The sequence below is a fragment of the Triticum dicoccoides genome, chromosome 4A, assembly GCF_002162155.2.
Source record: "Triticum dicoccoides isolate Atlit2015 ecotype Zavitan chromosome 4A, WEW_v2.0, whole genome shotgun sequence".
NCBI classification, from domain to species: Eukaryota; Viridiplantae; Streptophyta; class Magnoliopsida; order Poales; family Poaceae; genus Triticum; species Triticum dicoccoides.
In genome coordinates, this window is record NC_041386.1 from 707,219,003 (window position 1) to 707,241,820 (window position 22,818).

The 22,818-nt window shown below is 42.1% G+C and overlaps 1 long non-coding RNA gene across 1 annotated transcript; it reads right to left on the reverse strand.

Annotated features, from left to right (window-relative positions):
* Positions 1–5,729: 5,729 nt before the first annotated feature.
* Positions 5,730–6,648, reverse strand: LOC119288052. The gene is made up of 3 exons (XR_005141086.1): positions 6,514–6,648; positions 5,961–6,096; positions 5,730–5,871 (listed from the first exon to the last, which is right to left on the reverse strand). It is a non-coding gene; the product is annotated as an uncharacterized LOC119288052 (long non-coding RNA).
* Between the last annotated feature and the right edge of the window lie 16,170 nt (positions 6,649–22,818).

A 22,818-nucleotide genomic window follows, 5' to 3' on the forward strand; every position in this document is an offset into this window, starting at 1 on the left:
AGTGCAGGTCTCTTGATTTAGAAACATTGTCTCAGCCTAATATATCATCCTAATTTTTGTATCTTTGACACTTCAGAAGCAAAAAAGTTACAACCACTCAGAATGTAGAGTGAACAGTGAACCCAAGAAGTCATTTTTCTCTCATCAAGTTAAATCAATAGGCACGGAAACCACATTGTAAATTCTAGAAATAGTTATACCACAACAAGTAAGCTAATAGATTTAACTGAATTGAACAACAAAATCTGAAAAATGAGAAGATATATATTTATCTGTCAGACGATTATTGTGGAAACTGTTGGCACCACTCCCGTCAGCTCTAACTTCTCTTCTAACTGATGCGCTTAGGTAATGACGAAGTGCAGGTCCCTGTAGGAAAATAATCAAGCGCAATTTAGATAATGACGAAGTGCAGGTCCCTTGATTTAGAAACATTGTCTCAGCCACGAATGGCAACCTTGAGATCTATGCAGATTCTCTCATGTTACAAGTGTGGAAAACCCACTTACATATTGTAAGCCATGCGACTTGAAATTTAAAACTACTAAGTGTATTTTACTTCAAAGGCCAAACTATTAGAGTGCAAAAAATATTCTAAGAATATAATGTACATTATTGTAAAGATGGTGCTATATTAATGAAGCTGAACCCAGCCGTCTTGCAATCGCCGCTGCCCTTCCACAAGCACAAAACTAACTCAAGGTATGATCTAAACTATACAACTATTGTGGCCTGACAAGAACGCAGCTTTCACAATAAACTATACAACTATATACACCACAGTTAGAACATAGCACCTTTGCAAGAAAGCTCAGTACCAATGTGGCCTGACAATAAAGATTTCTGAAAGTTCATCCAGGGACTTCTACATAAAAAGGAACTAAACCAGTTCATCCTAAAGCATAATTATTTCCCCAAAAGAAAACAATAATGGAACACTTTACGCGTCAGGCAGAAAATATATAAAAACAAAGGTGATTTTGTTTTGACAAAAGATGCCATCCAGACCTGTTAAGTAAAATTCTCTACATAAACACAGCGCCTAAAAGATGAATGTTGGCCAATTAAAACCCATGCTTCCGCCAATGACTGCCGGAGCGCTTGGAAATCCATGCACAGAAGAAACCTTTGCCATGGTACTGCACGATGTCAACGATGAGGTGGAGGTAAGTATTAGGTACTTAGACTTGTGTTAGCTTCATAATTAGTGAGCTCACAGAATCAGGAATAAATCTATATTTTTTCTAAGAGAAACCAATCTATAAATCTGAATGCTATTTGAGGCCACAAAGTGTAACTTTTACCATAACAATATTATACCTTTTTGAGAAAACAAATTGGGGTACTAATTAATCATGAGTGGATCAAGAAATTACTCGACAATATTAGTCACCAGCCACTCCTTACTTATACCCATTCTTTTAATCAACATGTGCCTTTAATTCCTCCACAGCAGCATACAACCACCATCGTGCTACATGGGATTTAACAACACTCCCGCAGAAATTAGAGAAAAACAAAAAAAAGAACTATGTTTCACATACTTTCACCTCATCTACTCGCTAGAATATGTAGAATTTGGAGTGAGTATATACCTGGAGACAAATAGTATAACATTGATGGGGATCCCTAACGTCGCGACCAATCTGTTATCCTCCAGCTTGAGACTACTTGTAAAGTAGCTTTCTATACTAAATCCCTCAACTGTAATGATAAATGGTTGTATTTGCATTATACAGAAAATTTTAAGGCGGGTCATGAATCTAGAAGATCTTTCAACAAAACATGGGAAGGAAGATAAGAACACTACATTAATGGTGGCAAGGCTAGAGTAGTCAGTCATATGTATAAAAACTTCATCTACAAACAAGCCTGCTCTTGCCAACTTCACATCTAAACATCTCTGTATGTGGGTGTATCACATCCATGCCCCATCATATCTTGAATGGGAAGTCATATGGCCAGAGATCAAAGGGATCAACACCAATGGGACCAAAATTGTTGTACAAAATAACATTTGTATTGACGATCTCAGCTTGCATAGAAATATATGTATACGGATTTCAAATAAAAATATATATTCAGAGTGCTTTCTTGGATGAAATTTCAGAGTGATTTTTATGAAGACATAAATGAAAGCTTTGTACAGTATATTAGAACATTTAAGTAATAACAATCTAATGATCAAAGGAATAACAGCCAACCATCTATTTGGAAAAGAGCAAAGCCACCATACATTTGATTCGTACAATACACAGTATTATACGTAAACTCATTTTTTGGGTAAACTAAAAGGCAAGTGATCGAGAAGGCGAATGAAGGGAAGAATCATACTTTGACGAGGAGCTCCCATGAATATCCGCTGGCTTCCTCTTCGAAGCTCCCATCATACCTGAAGGTCTAGTTCCCATCAAGGAGTACTGTTTCCCATGGCGTCGAGGTCGTTGTGCTTGCTGCCGGGCGGATGCACTTCTAGGTATTGTATTGAGGTGTAGGCGACAAGCTGCTAGTCCAGGGCGGCACTACATTATGGTCAAGGAATAATGTCTTGAAGTGATTCATCCAGGCGTTGGCGAACAACTGCATGAGGTCGTCGATGGGCACGGGGCACCACTGACCTGGACAACGATGGCATGTGTAACTTGAAACTAAAGAAGGCCCCACATTTGTCGCCTTGTCAGCCTGGAAAAAGAGACAATAAATTAGTGATGAAGCAATTGAAGAACGCCATGAATGTTTGCTTTTTTTAAATGGCAAAAACAGAAACTAAGTAAAAACTATAAATTAGTATTTGATCATAAAATTCCATAAAAATATCAACACAATTTGGGCTTCATGGTTCAGAGTTACCTAACATCAAGTGTAGAAAAAATATACTATGGCCGAACATTACTAAACAGTAAAACTGAGCTAGCTAGGGGCATCCACAGCGATTTGACATTCTTAACCGTTCGATTATCTTATTTGACGCTCCTAATCATTCTGGCATCCTCCGCTAACTTTTTTAGGCAATCAAAGGCCTTTTCTACCACTCAGCCTGTGTGAGCTAGTTAGGAGCCTCCACAACGATTTGATGCTCTGAACCGTCGGATCACTCTCATCTACACACAAGATTTCCTCGGCGGTTTTCCGGGCTGCTGCTCCGGAGAACGAGTTACACTAATTGTGGCCACTGTTTTAAATAGCCCGCTATAGCTCCGCTATAGCACGCTATAACGTTTACAAAAGGTTTTGCGCTAAGAGACTTTGGTCCAAACAAATGAACAAACATTTTAAATAGCACGCTATAGCTCCGCTATAGCACGCTATAGCATTTGGAAGAGGTCTGCCGCTAAGATGCTTAGCGCGCTATTTAAAACTATGATTGTGGCTAATCGGGCCGTTAGGTTCAAGGCCCACGAGCCTCGAGCTGCTCCCTTTTTCCTGGGCGCTGCGCCGCGCCGGCGAGCTTCCTGCGTCGACAGGCCCCCACGGCAGTCTCTTCTTCCCCATGCCGTGCCCTCCAGCGTTGTATCTGCGGGCCTGAGCACGCGCGACAAGCAACCAATGAGCGGCTGGAGGATCAGATCAGGCCACACATGTTAGCTGGGCAACGAAGCCGACGTGAATGCAGATGCTCATTAGTCGTCACGGCACAAACAGTCCCAAGACCAGGTGAGCTATTCTATTTCCTGATTTTATTTTCTCCATTCCCACTCTGTTCTTATGGTCGAGTTGTTTGGTACAGGTTCTGATTCTGATACAATTTTCAGTTCACGCCTTCGTACTCATGGAGGACATTTGTGTCAATAGGTAAAGTGGCAGTAATGATGCCCTAAAGTATTAAGCCAAACAATTGATGTAGCAATGCCATTCGTGTTGCAGAAGGAGATAAAATATGGGCGCTTCTCATAAATGTGTGTAATGAGAGATCATACCTGAATCTCTGAGTATAGTGACCGAGCGAGGCAGTTTGAAAAATACGAATCTTTGTAGGCATTGTTGCATTGCATGTTACCCAAGAGATTTGTAAGTATGCAAATCAGCTCCTTAGATTAAGTTATCCTACTCATAGCTACTTAGCATAGCATGTCTTTTTACAGGCATATCAACTGCAGACGATGCCCAAAAGGAAGTCCAGGTAACTAGCATATACAAGAGCATCCTGAAAACTAATTTGTGGCGGCACTTGCTGCAGATGTGTTAAATAGTTTTATTTTGTCAGATTGTTGTTTTCAGACTTGTTCATAGTTATATTTATATACAATAATTAACTTTTTAAGTTATTTTTTGAAATAAAAATCATGTCGAAAGCTTGAAATGCTTGTAAGAATACTGATTTTGAATACCATATTACGTCAGAAGATAGCTAATTCTATTGAGACATTCCACTGAAGAACTCTTGGAGAATTCAATTATGTGCGAGAGCAGACAAGACAAAGATAAAATGTTCTACATTTTTGTTATGTCTATTTCTTGACCATTCCGAGGATTTTGATATAGGAAAAACGTGAACAGATGATTTATATGATTAGTCGATCAGTTCTAATTAATGTTTGAGAATTATGCCCCAGCCCCTATATCAAAAGATTGTAGTGTGGGTCATTTAAATTTTCAACAAATGTTTCTTTAATTTCTGTATTTTTGTTCTTAAGAATGAACGGGCGCGGCAATGCGCGCCTTCATGGTCTAGTTATTTCATATAATAAGTTAGAGCAGTCCTGAGTGTTTGTTACCAAAGGTGATCTCCAAGACATATGGCAACAGAAAAAAAGAAGATGTAGGACACTCTCATAGGGTTAAAAATAGTTGTTTACACTGGGAGGAAATATGTGAACATTGAACAACATAACATACCTTTCCAAGTATCATACATGTTGTCTAATTATGTAGTTGATATATATATATATATATATATATATATATATATATATATATATATATATATAGGTTTAAGTTGCAGTCTTCATTTCAAATCTAATTTTACTACAAGTATAGTGTGACATGTAAAAAAATCTATCACGACCAAGTGCAGAATCAAGTGTCCAGTCAGAGTCACCAACCTTTAAAAAACCAGTTTCCAAGGTGAGTCATCAATAGGTGAGTTCTGAGCTCCTGCAAGCACATCAAAATTGCCCTTTTTTCATGCAAGCAGGTCTGACCATTGCCCCAATCACTAATGTAGTGCCTGAATCACCAGATAGTTGGTCTAGTCATGCAACAGGATTTTGCTAACACAGAGTATTTGAAATAAAAATATAAAAGGGATGAGAAAAGAAGGAGGTTGCATGATCAATAAAGCATATCTCCAAACTGCACATATAGCTGGATGAGCAGTAGGCTTGAAGTATATACAAAAACTCATGAGAAACTTGTTCAGTTTCTATCAAAGACTAAAAAACTTGCTCAATTTCTCATCTGTACAAGCATGATTAGTTCTGAAGTGCACATGGAAAATCTGAATTGGATGCAAGCATGCAGCCAAGAAAAAGCAAAAAGAACAAGTTATGAGCGTACATCAGTCTACACTTTGGCTGTAGTAAATGGCACATGCACTTGTCATGAAAGAGGTCACTTCTCTCTATCTAAACCAACTCAAAGAATATCAAACAAGACCGATATGGATCTTCACATCTTTGCAGCTATGTGCACTTAAATTTCCCCCTGAAAAATGAATTCACGCTGATGGAGCTATACAGTTATTAATGTGTGAAAACTGTGATCGGGCAGAAGAGTCCCCTGCACTTGAAATTCAGCTGCCATTTACCAGGATTCAGTGTATATATGTGCTCATTTACAAAGTCCAGTTCATCATACCAACTTAAAAAATGCAGCCCACCAATCACATGCGGCACCAAGAAGGACCTCAGGGTCGGTACCTCGAGTAAGAAACTGCAAATGAACGAAGATGTGTCATGCACAAATCAAGGGAATCATGCAGAATCAGTTGTCAGTCAGGTTAACAGAACTGGGAACAGGACCTTGTGTGTAATTCTTGAGAGGAACCCTAAAGGCACGGCTGAGACCTGAGGTCGTCGATCTTGGGAGCCATGGTCCTGCGGTCCATGAGCAAGTTCTTCCTGTCAGTGAAGCCCATGTCCATGTCGTCGCTAATGCCTGCACCCCACATAATCAACGGTGTACCCGATATTAACTTCAACTTCACTCTTTCAGAGCAAGTGCTATATATACATTATCAAAGCTAGTGTATTGTTTTAACAGGTTCCACAAATTTATTTTGAATCAAGTGCATATGCATCATAGAAAGCTGATGCATTACATTGTTAAATGATGGTGAAACAGCGTCCAACGTATACTGTCAAGTGTGTATGCTGAAATCACACATCCAGCCACAAAATATATGCTGAGCACATGCGGTCCGACACATGAATGAATCTCCGCGAATGAGACATGTTCTAGCGGGTGATGGCAATCCAAGATGAACAAGTTAACCCTAAAATCAAATTCTTTGCCCAAACAATCAATTTGACAAATCCAGCGATGGTAGAAGAAGGGGAGGGCCGGGCATCTTACTTGTGGATGTTGGTCTCGATAACCTGGCAAACGAAGAGGGAGATCATGGACGTCTTGCCGGCCCCAGACTGAGCCTGGGCGATGACGCCGCGGAAGGTGATGATTGGGATGCCAGCGTGCTGCTGGATGGATACGGCCTTGACGATGGCCGGATCTGGAGGGGAGGTGACGGCGCACTACTGGATGGATACGCCCTCGACGACGGCCAGATCTCGAGGGGCGGTGACGACGCGTGTGGAGGCCACGCACATCGCGGTGCTGGTGGAGACTGGCGGGAGGCGGCGTCATAGGAGTGGTGGTGCAGGGCGGCGGCGAAGGGCTCCACGATGGCAGCAGCGGCGTGCTTCACGGTCGACCTAGCAAATAGATCGAGGGGAGCCATGTAGTATGTTTTTTTCCTGATGTGCCGAGATGGCATTTTTACCTGGATTGATAACCTTACCATACCTGGTGGTAATTTAAATTTATTATCATATTTGATATTTCCCGAGTTATGGATTTACCATATCTGGATTGATAGCCTTTGGGGTAATTTAAATTTATTACCATATAATTATCATATTCAAAATTTCCTGAGCTATGGCCTTACCATACCTGGATTGATTTATTACTATACATGGATTAATTGTGATTGATTGCCATAAATACGTTGGATATTGCCGCCCAGACGAGAAAATAGAAAAACCGGGGGGAGGGGGTGGTGGGAGGAGAGACAAAAAAACCAGCGATGGGAGGGGATGGTGGGAGGAGAGACGAAAAAAACCAGCGATGAGAGGGGGTGGTGGGAGGGTAGACGAAATAAAACCAGAGAAAAATAACCGGCGGACTATTCACCAACTGCTCCATTAGGAGTAGAGATTACGAAATTAATTTTTATCTCTACTCCTAATGGAGCAGTTGGTTAATAGTCTCCATGGTTTATTTTCGCTGGGTTTTTTTCGTCTCTCCTCCCACCACCCCCTCCCATCCTGGTCCATCGGTTTATTTTTCTCTCCACTCTTTATTACAACCAGGATTTACCTAACGTATAACAAATCACGGATCTAAATTACTTAAATTATTCATATCAATCGATTCCTTTTATTGGTTCAATTTGTCTTAGGAAACAAATAACAAATTTTTAAGAAACAAATATCTCTACTCCTAATGGAGCAGTTGGTTAATAGTCTCCATGGTTTATTTTCGCTGGGTTTTTTTCGTCTCTCCTCCCACCACCCCCTCCCATCCTGGTCCATCGGTTTATTTTTCTCTCCACTCTTTATTACAACCAGGATTTACCTACGTATAACAAATCACGGATCTAAATTACTTAAATTATTCATATCAATCGATTCCTTTTATTGGTTCAATTTGTCTTAGGAAACAAATAACAAATTTTTAAGAAACAAATAATAGATTTGAATCTAACTTTCTTAATTATCTAAATCAATCGATTTCTCTCATTAGTGAAATTTATTTTAAGAAACAAATAACAGAAATGTCACAAACTTTCCTCCCAATAAATAGTTTCTTAACATTTGCAAACTTTCCTAATCAGACACGTCACAGACGGGCGGGTACGGATATCATGTTACCAAACAATAAAACCCCATTTGCATAGAAATCAGTTCAAAATCCTAACTTTTCTAATTTTTTTCCTTTCCTTGATAACATCCAATATTTCCTATGTTTTCCACCTATTGAAGGAAATCACCCCTCCATCGATATTAGCATTTTTTTGGAATGAGATCTCTGGATTATGACTTTTTTGCGATTCTTTCCAATTGTGACCTCTCCTTCCGCTCCGGCTCCTTCTCTCATAATCACCTCCACCACAGCCAGCTGACGCCATCCTAGACCTCTTGCCTCTCCACACCTTCTCCGCCACCTCCTCCTCGTACTCCATTGACAATCCTTCTGCCACGTTTGTGTTGGAAATATGCCCTAGAGGCAATAATAAAAGTATTATTATTATATTTCCTTGTTCATGATAATTGTCTTTTATTCATGCTATAACTGTATTATCCGGAAATCGTAATACACGTGTGAATACATAGACCACAATATGTCCCTAGTGAGCCTCTAGTTGACTAGCTCGTTGTGATCAACAGATAGTCATGGTTTGCTGGCTATGGACATTGGATGTCGTTGATAACGGGATCACATCATTAGGAGAATGATGTGATGGACAAGACCCAATCCTAAGACTAGCACAAAAGATCGTGTAGTTCATTTGCTAGAGCTTTGCCAATGTCAAGTATCTCTTCCTTCGACCATGAGAGCGTGTAACTCCTGGATAACGTAGGACTGCTTTGGGTGTATCAAACGTCACAACATAACTGGGTGACTATAAAGGTGCACTACAGGTATCTCCGAAAGTATCTATTGTTTTATGCGGATCAAGACTGGGATTTGTCACTCCGTGTAAACGGAGAGGTATCTCTGGGCCCACTCGGTAGGACATCATCATATGCGCAATGTGACCAAGGAGTTGATCACGGGATGATGTGTTACGGAACGAGTAAAGTGACTTGCCGGTAACGAGATTGAACAAGGTATTGGATACCGACGATCGAATCTCGGGCAAGTAACATACCGATAGACAAAGGGAATTGAATACAGGATTGATTAAGTCCTTGACATCGTGGTTCATCCGATGAGATCATCGTGGAACATGTGGGAGCCATCATGGGTATCCAGATCCCGCTGTTGGTTATTGACCGGAGAACGTCTCGGTCATGTCTACATGTCTCCCGAACCCATAGGGTCTACACACTTAAGGTTCGATGACGCTAGGGTTATAAAGGAAGTTTGTATGTGGTTACCGAATGTTGTTCGGAGTCCCGGATGAGATCTCGGACGTCACGAGGAGTTCCGGAATGGTCCGGAGGTAAAGATTTATATATGGGAAGTCCTATTTTGGCCACCGGAAAATGTTCGGGATTTTTCGGTATTGTACCGGGAAGGTTCTAGAAGGTTCCGGAGTGGGGCCCACCTGCATGGGGGGACCCACATGGACGTGGGTAGTGGGGGCAAGGCCCCACACCCCTGGTCAAGGCGCACCAAGATCCCCCCTTAGAAGGAATAAGATCATATCCCGAAGGGATAAGATCAAGATCCCTAAAAAGGGGGGATAACAATCGGTGGGGAAGGAAATAATGAGATTTCTTTCCTCCCACCTTGGCCAACGCCCCAATGGACTTGGAGGGCAAGAAACCAGCCCCTCCACCCCTATATATAGTGGGGAGGCGCATGGGAGCTATACACGAAGTTCTGGCGCAACCCTACCTCTCTCCCTACTCCTCCTCTCCCATGGTGCTTGGCGAAGCCCTGCTGGATTGCCATGCTCCTCCACCACCACCACGCCGTTGTGCTGCTGTTGGATGGAGTCTTCCTCAACCTCTCCCTCTCTCCTTGCTGGATCAAGGCATGGGATACGTCACCGGGCTGTACGTGTGTTGAACGCGGAGGTGCCGTGCGTTCGGCACTTGATCATCGGTGATTTGAATCACGACGAGTACGACTTCATCAACCCCGTTCACTTGAACGCTTCCGCTTAGCGATCTATAAGGGTATGTAGATGCACTCTCCTTTCCCTCGTTGCTAGTTTCTCCATAGATAGATCTTGGTGACACGTAGGAAAATTTTGAATTTCTGCTACGTTCCCCAACAGTGGCATCATGAGCTAGGTCTATTGCGTAGATTCTTTGCACGAGTAGAACACAAAGTAGTTGTGGGCGTTGATGTTGTTCAATATGCTTACCGTTACTAGTCCAATCTTGTTTCGACGGTATTGTGGGATGAAGCGGCCCGGACCGACCTTACACGTACTCTTACGTGAGACAGGTTCCACCGATTGACATGCACTTGGTGCATAAGGTGGCTAGCGGGTGCCAGTCTCTCCCACTTTAGTCGGAACGGATTCGATGAAAAGGGTCCTTATGAAGGGTAAATAGCAATTGGCATATCACGTTGTGGTCTTGCGTAGGTAAGAAACGTTCTTGCTAGAAACCCATAGCAGCCACGTAAAAAATGCAACAACAATTAGAGGACGTCTAACTTGTTTTTGCAGGGTATGCTATGTGATGTGATATGGCCAAGAAGAATGTGATGAATGATATGTGATGTATGAGATTGATCATGTTCTTGTAATAGGATTCACGACTTGCATGTCGATGAGTATGACAACCGGCAGGAGCCATAGGAGTTGTCTTTATTTATTGTATGACCTGCGTGTCATTGAAGAACGCCATGTAAACTACTTTACTTTATTGCTAAACGCGTTAGTCATAGAAGTAGAAGTAGTCGTTGGCGTGACAACTTTATGAAGACACGATGATGGAGATCATGATGATGGAGATCATGGTGTCGTGCCGGTGACGATGATGATCATGGAGCCCCGAAGATGAAGATCAAAAGGAGCAAAATGATATTGGCCATATCATGTCACTATTTGATTGCATGTGATGTTTATCATGTTTATGCATCTTGTTTGCTTAGGACGACGGTAGTAAATAAGATGATCCCTTACAAAATTTCAAGAAGTGTTCTCCCCTAACTGTGCACCGTTGCTACAGTTCGTCGCTTCTAAGCACCACGTGATGATCGGGTGTGATGGATTCTTACGTTCACATACAACGGGTGTAAGACAGTTTTACACAGCGAAAACACTTAGGGTTAACTTGACGAGCCTAGCATGTGCAGACATGGCCTCGGAACACGGAGACCGAAAGGTCGAGCATGAGTCGTATGGTAGATACGATCAACATGAAGATGTTCACCGATGATGACTAGTCCGTCTCACGTGATGATTGGACACGGCCTAGTTGACTCGGATCATGTGATCACTTAGATGACCAGAGGGATGTCTATCTAAGTGGGAGTTCATAAGATGAACTTAATTATCCTGAACATAGTCAAAAGACCTTTTGCAAATTATGTCGTAAGCTCGCGCTTTAGTTCCACTGTTTAGATATGTTCCTAGAGAAAATATAGTTCAAAGTTGATAGTAGCGATTATGCGATCAGTAGAAAGCTTATGTCCTTAATGCACCGCTCAGTGTGCTGAACCCCAACGTCGTTTGTCGATGTTGCGAACATCGGACATACACGTTTTGATAACTACGTGATAGTTTAATTAAATGGTTTAAGTAGAGGCACCAAAGACGTTTTCGAAACGTCGCGGAACATATGAGATGTTTCGAGGGCTGAAATTGGGATTTTAGGCTCGTGCCCACGTCAAGAGGTATAAGACCTCTGACGATTTTCTTAGCCTGCAAACTAAGGGAGAAAAGCTCAATCGTTGAGCTTGTGCTCAGATTGTCTGAGCACAACAATCACTTGAATCGAGTGGGAGTTGATCCTCCAGATGAGATAGTGATGTTTCCCCAAAGTCATTGCCACCAAGCTGCTAGAGCTTCGTGATTAACTATAACATATCAGGGATAGATATGATGATCCTTGAAATATTCATGATGTTTGACACCGCGAAAGTAGAAATCAAGAAGGAGCATCAATTGTTGATGGTTGGTGAAACCACTAGTTTCAAGAAGGGCAAGGGAACAAAGGGATACTTCATGAAACGGCAATTCAGCTGCTGCTCTAGTGAAGAAACCCAAGGTTGAACCCAAACCCGAGACTAAGTGCTTCTGTAATAAGGGGAACAACCACTGGAGCAGCATTACCCTAGATACTTGGTAGATGAGAAGGCTGGCAAGGTCGATAGAAGTATATTGGATATACATTATGTTAGTGTGTACTTTACTAGTACTCCTAGTAGCACCAGGGTATTGGATACCAGTTCGGTTGCTAAGTGTTAGTAACTCGAAATAAAAGCTACGGAATAAACGGAGACTAGCTAAAGGTGAGCTGACGATATATGTTGGAAGTGTTTCCAAGGTTGATATGATCAAGCATCGCACGCTCCCTCTACCACCGAGATTGGTGTTTGCGTTGAGCATAGACATGATTGGATTATGTCTATCGCAATACGATTATTCATTTAAGGAGAATAATGGTTACTCTATTTTTGAATAATACCTTCAATGGTCTTGCACCTAAAGGAATGGTTTATTGAATCTCGGTCGTAGTGATACACATTTTCATGCCAAAAGATATAAGATAGTAATGATAGTACCACTTACTTGTGGCACTGCCATGTAAGTCATAATGGTATAAAACGCATGAAGAAGCTCCATGTTGATGGATCTTTGGACTCACTCGTTTTTGAAAAGTTTGAGACATGCGAACCATGTCTATTGGTGTATATGCATGAAGAAACTCCATGCAAATGGATCGTTCGGACTCACTTGATTTTGAATCACTTGAGATATGCAAATCATACCACATGGGCAAGATGACTGAAAAGCCTCATTTTCAGTAAGATGGAACAAGATAGCAACTTGTTGGAAGTAACACATTTTGATGTGTGCAGTCGAATGAGTGCTGAGGCATGCAGTGAATATCATTATGTTCTTACTTCACAGATGATTCGAGTAAATGTTGAGTATATTTACTTGATGAAACACAAGTCTGAATTATTGAATGGTTCAAGTAATTTTAGAGTGAAGTAGCAAATCATTGTGACAAGAGGATAAAATGTCTATGATATGATCATAGAGATGAATATCTGAGTTACGAGTTTTGGCACACAATTAAGACATTGTGGAAATTGTTTCGCAATTAATACCGCCTGGAACACCATAATGTGATGGTGTGTCCGAACATCATAGTTGCACCCTATTGGATATGGTGCGTACCATGATGTCTCTTATCGAATTACCACTATCGTTCATGGGTTAGGCATTAGAGACAACCACATTCACTTTAAATAGGGCACCACGTAATTCCGATGAGATGACACCGTATGAATTATGGTTTAGAGAAACCTAAGTTGTCGTTTCTTAAAAGTTTGGGGCTGCGACGCTTATATGAAAAAGTTTCAGGTTGATAAGCTCGAACCCAAAGCGGATAAAATGCATCTTCATAGGAAACCCAAAACAGTTGGGTATACCTCCTAATTCAGATCCGAAAGCAATATGGATTGTTTCTAGAATCGGGTCCTTTCTCGAGGAAAAGTTTCTCTCGAAAGAATTGACTGGGAGGATGGTGGAGACTTGATGAGGTTATTGAACCGTCTCTTCAACTAGTGTGTGACAGGGCACAGGGAGTTGTTCCTGTGGCACCTACACCAATTGAAGTGGAAGCTTATGATATTGATCATGAAACTTCGGATCAAGTCACTCCCAAACCTCGTAGGATGACAAGGATGCGTACTACTTCAGAGTGGTACGTAATCCTGTCTTGAAGGTCATGTTGCTAGACAACAATGAACCTACGAGCTATGGAGAAGCGATGGTGGGCCCGGATTCCGATAAATGGCTTGAGACCATAAAATCCGAGAGAGGATTCATGTATGAAAACAAAGTGTAGACTTTGGCAGAACGGCTCGATGGTCGTAAGGCTAATGAGTACAGATGGATTTCAAAAGGAAGACGGACAATGATGGTAAATGTCACCATTAAGAAAGCTCGACTTGTCGTTAAGATGTTTTCCGACAAGTTCAAGGAGTTGACTATGATGAGATTTTCTCACTCGTAGCGATGCTAAGAGTCTATTGGAATTATATTAGCGATTACTGCATTATTTATGAAATCTTGCAGATAGGATGTCAAAACATTGTTTCCTCGACGATTTTAATGAGGAAAGGTTGTATGTGATACAACCGGAAGGTTTTGTCAATCCCGAAAGATGCTAATAAGTATGCAAAGCTCCAGCAATCCTTCTAAGGACTGGAGTGAGCATCTCGGAGTTGGAATGTATGCTTTGATGATGATCAAAAATTTTGGGTTTGTACAAAGTTTATGAGAAACTTGTATTTCCAAAGAAGTGAGTGGGAGCACTATAGAATTTCTGATGAGTATATGTTGTTGACATATTGTTGATCAGAAATGACGTAGAATTTCTGGAAAGCATATAGGGTTATTTTGAAAGTGTTTTTCAATGGAAAGCCTGGATTAAGCTACTTGAACATTGAGCATCAAGATCTATAAGGATAGATCAAACTGCTTAATAATACTTTCAAATGAGCACATACCTTGACATGATCTTGAAGGTGTTCAAGATGGACCAGTCAAAGAAGGAGTTCTTGCCTGAGTTTTAAGGTACGAAGTTAAGACTTAAAGCTCGACCACGGCAGAATAGAGAGAAAGGACGAAGGTCGTCCCCTATGCTTAAGACGTAGGCTCTTCAGTATGCTATGCTGTGTACCGCACCTGAAGTGTGCCTTGCCATGAGTCAGTCAAGGGGTACAAGAGTGATCCAAGAATGGCTCACAGGACAGCGGTCAAAGTTATCCTTAGTAACTAGTGGACTAAGGAATTTTCTCGATTATGGAGGTGGTAAAAGAGTTCGTCGTAAAGGTTACGACGATGCAAGCTTGACACCTATCCGGATAGCTCTGAGTAGAGAGACCGGATACATATAATGGAGAAATAATTTAGAATAGCTCCAAGTAGAACAGTTGTTTGGAATAGCTCCAAATAGAGCGTGGTAGCTGCATCTAGGAGATGACATAGAGATTTGTAAAGCACACACGGATCTGAAAGGTTCAGACCCGTTGACTAAAACCTCTCTCACAAGCAACATGATCAAACATAAAACTCATTGAGTGTTAATCACATAGTGATGTGAACTAGACTATTGACTCTAGTAAACTCTTGGGTATTAGTCACATGGCGATGTGACCTGTGAGTGTTAATCACATGGCGATGTGAACTAGATTATTGACTCTAGTGCAAGTGGGAGACTGTTGGAAATATGCCCTAGAGGCAATAATAAAATTATTATTATTATATTTCCTTGTTCATGATAATTGTCTTTTATTCATGCTATAACTGTATTATCCGGAAATCGTAATACACGTGTGAATACATAGACCACAATATGTCCCTAGTGAGCCTCTAGTTGACTAGCTCGTTGTGATCAACAGATAGTCATGGTTTGCTGGCTATGGACATTGGATGTCGTTGATAACGGGATCACATCATTAGGAGAATGATGTGATGGACAAGACCCAATCCTAAGACTAGCACAAAAGATCGTGTAGTTCATTTGCTAGAGCTTTGCCAATGTCAAGTATCTCTTCCTTCGACCATGAGAGCGTGTAACTCCTGGATACCGTAGGAGTGCTTTGGGTGTATCAAACGTCACAACGTAACTGGGTGACTATAAAGGTGCACTACAGGTATCTTCGAAAGTATCTATTGTTTTATGCGGATCGAGACTGGGATTTGTCACTCCGTGTAAACGAAGAGGTATCTCTGGGCCCACTCGGTAGGACATCATCATATGCGCAATGTGACCAAGGAGTTGATCACGGGATGATGTGTTACGGAACGAGTAAAGTGACTTGCCGGTAACGAGATTGAACAAGGTATTGGATACCGACGATCGAATCTCGGGCAAGTAACATACCGATAGACAAAGGGAATTGAATACGGGATTGATTAAGTCCTTGACATCGTGGTTCATCCGATGAGATCATCGTGGAACATGTGGGAGCCATCATGGGTATCCAGATCCCGCTGTTGGTTATTGACCGGAGAACGTCTCGGTCATGTCTACATGTCTCCCGAATCCGTAGGGTCTACACACTTAAGGTTCGATGACGCTAGGGTTACAAAGGAAGTTTGTATGTGGTTACCGAATGTTGTTCGGAGTCCCGGATGAGATCCCGGACATCACGAGGAGTTCCGGAATGGTCCGGAGGTAAAGATTTATATATGGGAAGTCCTATTTTGGCCACCGGAAAATGTTCGGGATTTTTCGGTATTGTACCGGGAAGGTTCTAGAAGGTTCCGGAGTGGGGCCCACCTGCATGGGGGGACCCACATGGACGTGGGTAGTGGGGGCAAGGCCCCACACCCCTGGTCAAGGCGCACCAAGATCCCCCCTTAGAAGGAATAAGATCATATCCCGAAGGGATAAGATCAAGATCCCTAAAAAGGGGGGATAACAATCGGTGGGGAAGGAAATAATGAGATTTCTTTCCTCCCACCTTGGCCAACGCCCCAATGGACTTGGAGGGCAAGAAACCAGCCCCTCCACCCCTATATATAGTGGGGAGGCGCATGGGAGCTATACACGAAGTTCTGGCACAGCCCTACCTCTCTTCCTACTCCTCCTCTCCCATGGTGCTTGGCGAAGCCCTGCTGGATTGCCACGCTCCTCCACCACCACCACGCCATTGTGCTGCTGTTGGATGGAGTTTTCCTCAACCTCTCCCTCTCTCCTTGCTGGATCAAGGCGTGGGAGACGTCACCGGGCTGTACGTGTGTTGAACGCGGAGGTGCCGTGCGTTCGACACTTGATCATCGGTGATTTGAATCACGACGAGTACGACTTCATCAACCCCGTTCACTTGAACGCTCCCGCTTAGCGATCTACAAGGGTATGTAGATGCACTCTCCTTCCCCTCGTTGCTAGTTTCTCCATAGATAGATCTTGATGACACGTAGGAAAATTTTGAATTTCTGCTACGTTCCCCATCAGTTTGTCCCCGGCGGTGTCGAGGGCATGGCGCAACAGCATACCAGTGGTAGAGCAGCACATAGCAGCAGGAAGAAGCACACAGCAGGCGAGCCGAGCGGCCGACAGTGGAAGGCAGAGATGCAGTCGGCGTGGCTAAGGGGGCGGTCGGCAGAAGATGGCCGCGACAGGAGGCGGCGCGAGGAAGGGACGCGACAGCGGGGCAAGCGAAGGGATAGGCGGCGGCAGACGGGGCGAGCGCAGCCAGCGAGAGTGTGACGCGCGGCCAGGGTGTGCATTGCGCGGGGCACAGTGGTGCGGTGGCTGAGGTGAGCGTGATGGCAACGGTGCGCGCGACGGACGCGGTGTGGCACATGTGTGGGCATGGAGAGCCAGAGAGCGAGTGGCCCCGCGGGTGCGGAAGAAGAGTTGAAGGCTCGGGCATGGGCATGAATAGGAGCAGGCATGTGCCACGGGGTCAATCCAAGGAGCTCAGTGGCTACCCCTGCAATGGCCATGGCGGACGGCGGTTCTCGGCCATGGCGAAATACCTAACGAGAGCAAACGAGAGGGGAAACTGGGGAAAGGCAAGAGGAGATCACGGCGGTGTCAATGGCACCCTAGGGGAATACATGGGAGCTCGGGGCGGAGCGGATCGAACGGCAATGTCGTGGTGGCCGAAGGTTGAGGAAGACGGCAACGACATCGATCTGGGGGTGCTGGACTTGATCTCATTGGTGCAGACGAATTAGCGGAGGCATTCGGAGCTCCTCGACAAGCTCCTAGCCACCAGGGAGGGCAGTGGCCATGTGGCACAATATTTTTAGGTGGCACAAAAAGTTTGGGACCAAAAAGTTTGGCTTAGCAAGCCTGATGACATGGCATCATTAGGGGGAGGTCACTGTAGATAACGACTTGAGGTGTTACATAATCTTCCCATTTCTAAAATTTCATTGTTAAATGATTGGAGAATATATCACACTATCCATTAGTTCAGTCAAGCTTACCACAAGTCCACACAGTATTGCCAATTGAGTAAGTCTTATTGGCGGGGAGAATAGGCTATGTGTGTGTGTTAGAGAGAGAGAGAGAGAGGGAGGGAGGGAGGGAGAGTGAGGAAGAGGGAGGAGGGGGGGAATGTGTGTGAGGATTCGATGGTAAAAAAGGTCGTCAATGTCGTAATATTGAACTCTTAAAGTTAATGTGGCCCGTTGCAACGCACGGGCTTCTTCTAGTAATGTATAACTTTGATATTGTATCCCTAAAAAACTTTTATGTTGTAGATATTAATATTTTAATATATAGATAATTGCTCGTGCATTGCAACGGGAGCATACTTGTTCTAATAGTTAAACCCTAAGATCAATCTTGTCTTCTTAATTTTCTTCTTCTTCACCCACTATCTTGATTTTTCCGCCTCCTCAATCCAAACTCGCCACCTCAGTCAGTGATGCATCCGGCTCATAATCCATCCCTCCACCCCTACTCAAACCTACACTTTAATTTTCTAAGGATATGCCTCATATTTGGCTTCTATTATTGAGCATCCAACCAACTCATGTCCCCGTGTTACCACAAGACTATAGGTGCATTATATTTGCCACCACAATAGAGAGAAATAATGTCATGGAAATCGATCAATCATAGTCACATGGCAAACCGAGTTCTAGTATAGCTTTTGAGCCATTTATTTTTCATTATACATTTCCTGTAATCAAGTAAGAATAACTAAATTGTCCTTCCTTTTTAGCAGAAATGTATTACCGAAAAAGGCTTTTGCCCCGCTTTATATATAAAGCATCAAACCACAAACATCCAGTACAAACACACGCCACGCCACCGCAACACACGCACACACTGATGAGGACATGACTACCTCGGATATGACCAAAAATATTGCATACATGCATATTTGTCAGGAGTATGGGACATTTGTACAATCTACATATGAAGATAAGGCAAAAGGAGAAGTTTGGGTTCTGTTCAAAAAGTCCTCTCACGTCACTTTTGGCCAAGAGAAGATAGAGTCCAAGTTTCTCACGTTCTGGATTCAGATTCGGACTGCACAGACATACCTGACTCAAAACGCCAACAACTTTTTCATACGGACTCCGAATTGGGTGATTCTTTTTTTGTTAGAAACTAGATTTAGTGATCTTTCCAACCCAATTGGATTCACCTTCAAATTCGTCCGGAGCATTGAGATATCGACGAAACAATCTGACGCTGCAGCAGAATCCGAATCAAACAACAAGTCCAAAGGTGTTGCATCACCTCCAATTGGGCCCATGAGCCTTGTACGACCTAGGGTTACTTTTAAGCTGCCTTGGGACGTCCTCCCACCTCCTTGGCCGCCACCCCTTGCTCCTATATAAGTAGATCCATTTAGTAGCTTTTTCCTTGGATTTTGTTTAGATTAAAAGTTCGCCATAGCTGCAACTTCGCGTACTTCTTTTGTGTTCAACGACCAGACAAAGGCGTCTCAGAACCCCATCTTCATTAATAAAGCTTTCCTCTTATATTCGCAATATCCAGATTGGAATCTTAGTTTCTTGCTTGTTCTTCGTTTGCTTGCAGGAAATAGACCCTCGCGGTCAGGTTGATCGTGCTCCGGCGTGGTCAATAACCTCTCGAAGTTGGTTTAGCGATTGCTAAGGCGCGACGTCCTCGCACGTTCATAGTCGGATTGTCAAAGTCGACTTCCACAAAAACGATAGCCACCATCTCATCGAAAGACGGGACACCTTTGCCTCTATCAAGTGGTATCAGTCTTCAGGTTGCTGGGTGAGAATTTCTAGTTTTCCCTGGATTAGATTTATTTTCTTACCTATTGTCCAAGAAAAAGCCACAAAAAAAAGTTAGATCCATTCATCCTTTGTCCAAGCCAGTCTGAGCCTTTGCAATTTTCTTTTCATTGTTTGCATTATTGAATTATCGGTTGCATCCTCGTGTCGAGTTGCTGGTCTTAGTGTCTAGTTCCTTTAGAGTTTCGAGTTCTGTTCACATTAGTCACGCCGCCGCTGCATCATTATCCCTTCCGCTGTCCACCATCCCATCCATCAATTTCCACCACGTGCTACGCAATGTTCATTGTCATAATCATAGTTGAGTCTGGTCGAATCTGCATCTTATCTAGTTTGTCTTGGAAAGAGGGAAAAAAGATAGAAAAAAGGAAAAAAAGGAAAAAAAGAGAGAGAAAGAAAAAGAAAAAAGTGTGAAGAAAAAAAAGAGAAGAGAAAAAAAAACAAAATTCGGATCTATCTAGACTCAATCTCGTAGTTGAATTCGGACTGGAATCTGTTTTGTGCACTGTTCAGTAAAAAAAGGCATAACTTCCTCATACGAAGTCCGTTTTGCCTCCACAAATAGTCAAATTAAAGCTAGTGACTAGACGCATCTGAATAGTTGCAAAAGATAGTTCAATATTTGGTGTCTCAAAATCAGCTTCTAAATAGGTCTTTTTGCCCTTCGAAGTTCACGCATACAATTTGTTCCAGTTTTTCAGGCCAGTTTTAGAATTCTTTGACTTTCCATATCAATTCGGAATTGAGTGATTCTTTTTGCATGGAAAGCTTGAGCTAGTAGCAAACTTTTCAAGAGGAAAGTTGGAGAGAGATTTGTTATATATCCTCCTTGGCAGTTGTTATTCATCATTATCTTTACTGCCGTTGCGATCTTCACTTATATCTTGCTGTCCAGAGCTACTAATCATTCATTGATGCTAGATGGGCTATGTCGTGACCTCATTAGTGTTCTAGGCTCGCGTCTCTAGTCCGGTCTAGCCTAGGACCAGCACAGTACTGTCGTTGAGCGTTTATTCAAAATTGCATCTTTGAATTGATTATTGCTAATCTTTTGCTACCATATATAGCCAACCCAGCTCCACATATTTTTACACCGTGTATACGTACGTTCCCCTGGCAATCGCTTTACTCAATCTTCGGAGTTACTTGACACCGCTGGTTGCCGATCACCGCCTGCTGCATGGTAAGAACTTGTAAGACATTGATATTTGCTTTACTGTGAGCGTTTTACCACCACATCCTAGTAGTTATAGAAACATTATTTTTGGATTTTGTTTCTTGTTTCTACTAATCATGACAGGATTCAGAGTCAATTCATGGGCTTTGTCGATCGCGGGAGTCATGCCACCACCTATGAAAATACCACAACCGTCACGAGAGGTGCACAAACATCCAAATGCACATGATCAGGTTCATGTTTCTATACCACCATTTAATGGCCGTTTTAGACCTGCTTTACATATTAAATGGGAGTTTGACATAAATAATATATTTGCTTCCCATAATTTTGATGAACGTAAAAAAGTTACGGTTGCGGTTGGTTCTTTCACTGGTTATGCTTTAGTTTGGTGGAGTGAATATTGTCGGTTACACCCTGATTATGTACCTAATACTTGGGATGATTTAAAACATGTCATGAGAGATAGATTCGTCGATGTTTATTATACTCGTGACATGATTAAAAAACTAGAAAATTTAAAACAAGGTAGTGACACTGTAACAAAATATTATGATGATTTACAAACTACCTTGTTGCACTCATTTTTAGAAGAAAGTGAAGAAGATTTTATGGATAGATTTTGGGGAGGATTAAACCATGATATTCAGGAGATACTAATTCATGAAGAGTGTTATCCTATGGACCATTTGTTTTGTCTTGCTTGTAAAGCTGAATAGGAAATAAAACGACGTGTTGCCCACAAGGAGAACAAGCGCACGGTGCACATTCCAACTGTTGGTACAGATATTTTTTCAACTACTAGGCGTACTATGACAACCACATCCGTTGTTGTGAGGACTACGTCATCTCCATCATGTGATACATCACCATCGAGGGTGCCTGCATCATCTGAGTTGATCATAAGAGGTAATGACAAAGGTACGCATTTTCCACTTTCACATGAGAATGATACATTCCTAGTTAACTTGAATACATCATGTGTTGAGTTACCTATTGATTTAAGCACACCGCCTATTTTAGAGACTCGTGTTACTGTCATGAATGTGTCATGTGATCAAACAACTGAAATACCAACAATTTTGAGTGCGCCCATTGAATTAACTGTTGATGTCAAAGAACCATGTGAATCAGGAAATAAATCAAATTTAGATCAAATACATTTTAAAATAATTGTGTCAATATTTAATCATTTTGATATGACCTCTAATCTTGGTGATCATTCTGTGTCAAATGACTTATTGCATGTTTTCTTATTTAAGCATGTTGTAGCATGTAAATTTGATGCACGAAAGGTTTAAACCAATGTTGGGATGGTTTAATGATGAATATTGTCAATCTTTTGATATGAATAAAAGCTTCACTTATATGTGCAAACGGAGTTGCAATATTTTCATGCCTTCTACTTATGATAATATTTTGGCTTTATATTTTATAATCTATGAAGGTTCCTCATGTATACATGTGTCATATGTGCAAAAATCAAGGGAAGTAAAAAATGGATGATATATACATATACAACATGTACACCTTGTCTCTTTTGTTAGCCACATTTCAGATTAAGCAACGTCGAGGACGGCTTTGTTTTCAAGAAGGGGAGGATGATGAGGACATGACTACCTCGGATATGACCAAAAATATTGCATACATGCATATTTGTCAGGTGTATGAGACATTTGTACAATCCACATATGAAGATAAGGCAAAAGGAGAAGTTTGGGTTCTGTTCAAAAAGTCCTCTCACGTCACTTTTGGGCCAAGAGAAGATAGAGTCCAAGTTTCTCACGTTCTGGATTCAGATTCGGACTGCACAGACATA